General features: G+C 37.2%; 1 protein-coding gene across 2 annotated transcripts in view; it reads right to left on the minus strand.

Moving 5' to 3' along the window:
* Nucleotides 1-2,429: 2,429 nt before the first annotated feature.
* The window catches only part of wnk1b (WNK lysine deficient protein kinase 1b), a 101,740-nt gene continuing 99,517 nt past the window's right edge, over nucleotides 2,430-4,652 (minus strand). For both annotated transcript variants that reach the window (XM_060890124.1, XM_060890125.1), the window contains one exon: nucleotides 2,430-4,652. This exon is cut by the window's right edge and continues 2,129 nt beyond it. The gene's annotated coding sequence lies outside the window, so the exon portion shown is untranslated.

Raw genomic sequence — 4,652 nt, forward strand, 5'->3', positions numbered from 1 at the left:
TCTCTGTGTCTCGGTCACCCTTCGTGTTATGTCGCATTGTAGAAGCCAACATTCTGTTTTCCGATTTAAGCTTAGACAAATATTTATCAAGAGTAACTCCTCCTAGGGCTTTCGAGCCACATGCACACAAATTCAGATATGTTGTAGACGCTGGTCTGAAGTTTGTTGTTTTACTTTTCTAAGTGATCCGAGTACCAGTACTTCCGGTACCGGGTCTCAAAGTGGCCTTTTTTCCCATAGACTCCCATTATAAACTTTGGAGGTTTATAACTCTGCAAGCTTTTGAACGATCTACACCAAACTCCTTTAGGGTGATACTCTGAACAAACTTTTACATTGGTGTACCGACTGGCCTTTCGGTTGTGCCGCAGCCCCGCCCCCAATATATGCAAAATCAAAAAACTTTTTACAACATGGACATGTGACATATCAAAACACTCACAACAATGATGGGAACTTCCTCGTGTATTCTGATGACGTCACGTGACGTCACGTGTAAATAAAAAATGTGCACAACATGGACATGTGACATATCAAAACACTCAGAACAATGAAAGGAACTTCCTCACGGGTATTCTGATGATGTCACATGCTCCACTTCCCTCCAAATGTTTTGGGACCCTAGCTTTCTGTAAAAGCACCAGCCTTTGCGAATACTTGCATCGTCAAAGCCAACATCAAAGTTTGTTGTGACGATCTTTACAAATCTAGTTTATAAATTACCTTTTAATTCAATGTTTTTATGTTGGCTCCAAAAGTACTGGCACCTTACTTTACCCCTTATTTGTTCAAGTCATATATGGAGCTTCTTCCAGAATCCTGGTGCACTGCTGCAACTGATCCTGGAGTATCTTATAATGACTCGGGGTTCCTGCTCTTCTTAGGAAAAAAAAAAAAAAATAGGAGCAATTTTAAAATCTGGTCTATTATAAACCTTTACTTTGACTCTATGTTAGGATATTTGAGTCTATATTTCGTGTAGGGATTACGTTCGTGACCGATCATATTAGAGATGTTCTAACATCTGTATGTTATAAATGTAATAAATGTAAACATCTCTGACACAGAGTAGAATTCATAGAGACAAATTCTATTATTTCTGTCTCTACGGCATTTCGGCTCTGTATTAGTGATGTTAGAGTATCTATAAATGACATAGCGTCAGAAAATATAGATAAACTCTCTCACTCATTTTCTACCGCTTATCCGAACTACCTCGGGTCACGGGGAGCCTGTGCCTATCTCAGGCGTCATCGGGCATCAAGGCAGGATACACCCTGGACAGAGTGCCAACCCATCGCAGGGCACACACACACACACACACTCTCATTCACTCACGCACTCTCACACTAGGGACAATTTTCCAGAGATGCCAATCAACCTACCATGCATGTCTTTGGACCGGGGGAGGAAACCGGAGTACCCGGAGGAAACCCCCGAGGCACGGGGAGAACATGCAAACTCCACACACACACAAGGTGGAGGCGGGAATCGAACCCCCAACCCTGGAGGTGTGAAGTGAACGTGCTAACCACTAAGCCAACGTGCCCCCCTATAGATAAACATATGCAATGTAATTATGTATCTGAGATGTTATCTCTAATATGATTGGTCACTAAAATAATCCCTACACAATCTAATCTGTATCATCTTATTAACTCACTATCATTATTAAATGTTGTATACAATACATTTCTTCTCCTCTGATAAAGAAACTCTTAATCCTCTTAAAATCCTCCTCACTACTTACTATCACTTTATAACCTTATGAGCTTTTTTAAGGGTTAAGATGCTTCATGAATAACTTTTATCTTTACTCGGATCTTCATTTTAATGGGAAACTGCAACATTTCTAAGAATTTTATTAGAATTTCGTCACCAGGACAAACTGTACATAATCATTTTAATGAATATTGGCTCAGGATTAGTAGGATAATCTGTGTAGAGAATGGATGAATGGATATTGTAAATTAAATGAGATTATTCATCATGTTTTTAGACCCTTTTACACGTTTCAAGCTTTAAATCTTATTCTTCTGCTGGAAGAGAACCTTTAGGTCACCAGTACAAGGCTGTGCATGAAGCTAGAACGTAGTAAAGATGTCTAGATAAAGGTTTAATAAAACATATATTTGGTGTATTGTCATTTTATATAGTGTCAATCACTGTATATTTTTAATTACATTCAAAATATCTTAACATGCTAAGATGTTATTTGTTTCCCTGAATAATAATAATAATAATAAATATAATAATTATAATAATAACTATAATAAAAATAATAATAATAATAATAATTATTATTATTATTATTATAATTATAATAATAGAAAAACAAGCATGTTACCATGGCAACACCCTAATATTTCAGAGTTTCATTTATTCCATTTACAAATGAGGTAAAAATGCTGCCAATGATTCATTGCATATTTTTGTTTGGTTTTCTTTTTATTCGTCTTTTTTTTATTTATTTATTTTTTTAAACATTTTGCACAATGTTAAATAGTGTATGGAAAAAAAAAGAAAGAAAGAAAAAAAAAAAAATCACTGAACCGAAGTCACTACATGGCAGACACACGACATTGTAAAACAAGAACTCGAGATAGTAGTACAAAACAAAATAACTTAATGACAGGTCAGTAGCATTAAGTAAACACACTGTTTGGATGCATTTCTTTCCACAGGAGACAAAAAAAAAAACGGAAAATGAAAAAAAAAAACAAAAAAACAAACAAACAAAAAAAAACCTCGTTCCCAAATGACTGTTGTGACGTTGTGATAAATATCACTAGTGACCAAAGTAGCATGCGAGTTCTTTTTCGGAGAAAGACGAGCATGTTTATTATTATTATTATTATTATTATTATTATTATCTGAATGTTGGCACGTTGCTAAGCAGGTGATGATGTAAACAGAAATGATTTTTAAAAAGAGTAGCAGTGTCTACGATCCAAAAGTAAAAAGTGATATTAGAGTAATAACACTTGTGATTTTTTTTTTTTTTTTTTTTTTTTTGTAAATTCTCCGTACTACTGGAGTAAACCAGGGACATGGTCTCTACCCAGTGTATCCCATTATTAGATATATTGCATATTCTGCACTGCAGCTACTAAATATCACTTTTCTAACAGTAAACAAGGTGCTCAGTTTATGGAATCAAAATCAGAGCAAACTCATGAGAAATGTAGGAATGGCACTCGTAATGTTTGTGGGTTTCATCCGAACGCGGAATTAACGGAAAATCTGGAAAAATTCTATTTTCTTGCAGCTTGAAAAACCAAACTTAACTGCTGTGCTCTAGAGTTACAGATAAAGTACAAAGTAAGTAGGAAAGAAACAAAACAAAAACAAATCCAAGCTGTTAAAACATTTTGATTCGAAATACTGAAAGTACAATACAGCCACTCGCAGAGAGTAAACGGTGCTCGTCTATTTTGTAGCTTTCTATAAATGGACCGTATTAACGTGACGTTTTCTAGACCAGACGCGGACAGCTAAGCTTTAAGGCGATGGCGTGTAATCTAGCAGTTTCTATCGATGATCGGTAGCTATGATGACACGGTTCACTGCTCTGTGCCTGTAGTTGTAACATGCTCATGCCGCTCTATGGGTTTCTAAAGCTGCCGTTTTCTGCTCTGTGTGAATTTCACAGGTACACGGCTCTACGCTGGAGGTCTAACCTACACGAACAGGTTCTACTGTTTTTTTTTTGTTTGTTTTTATCAACGTTGTGAGTGCCATCAATTGATTGCTACTAAAAGACTTCATTTTTTTTTTTTTTAAACAAGCTACTGATCTGCATAAAAAAAAAAACGCACGAGGCAGTTATTTCTACTATGAACCGAGAACTGCGAGATTAGGGGCAGTAATTAGGAAAGCGGTGCCTGTTCAGACGCTACAGCACAGTCTTGTGTTTTGGTGAGGTGCCATCTACAACATTTTCTTTCCTGGTCCTACATCTGAAACAAACCTTCTTCTCTTCTTTTCCCTGTTTCGTCTACAACGATACGAGTCTCACTGGTTTAACACGGATTCAGGCAGAAGCACAAAACTGAAAGCAGTTCTAACCAGTGGGACCGGTATCCTTAATTACTCATGCTTAAAATCCTCTCAATGTTCTGGCTTCTCTTAACTTACTTTCCTCATCTGGACCCTCTCCGGATCCACAGCCGACACAAGACTCGTCATGGTTTCCTTAATAGCGCCTGGATAAACTATACAGCTAGATGCAGAACGTAGGCTAGAACACAAAAACCTTGAGCTAGAAATATCACAAAATCTTTGCTAGATCATAAAAACCTCAGCGGCATGGAGGAATTAATCTAATAAACAGTGTGGATATCTGAAACCAAGCACACACTGAGGTTTAACAGTTTTACTTGTCATCGAGTCTCATTCGCATTTAACCGAATCAAATTCTTGCCGATGCTCTAAACGACCGACTCTGGCTGAATATTAATGCAGTATCGCTGCCAGTGGAAACACAGGGTTACTTCTGGATGCCAGCTGCCTGTCTGCTGTCCCAAAGAGAACTGTTTAACTTACAAAACTTACAATTATTGTTGCAGGTTTACATGCGACACAAAGGTCATTGTACTGTAGGGGTTCAACCGATCTGAGAACATTAACAAGCAGGCTCAAGGGCAGGAAAT

This window comes from Tachysurus vachellii, chromosome 16 (genome assembly GCF_030014155.1).
Source record: "Tachysurus vachellii isolate PV-2020 chromosome 16, HZAU_Pvac_v1, whole genome shotgun sequence".
NCBI lineage: Eukaryota > Metazoa > Chordata > Actinopteri > Siluriformes > Bagridae > Tachysurus > Tachysurus vachellii.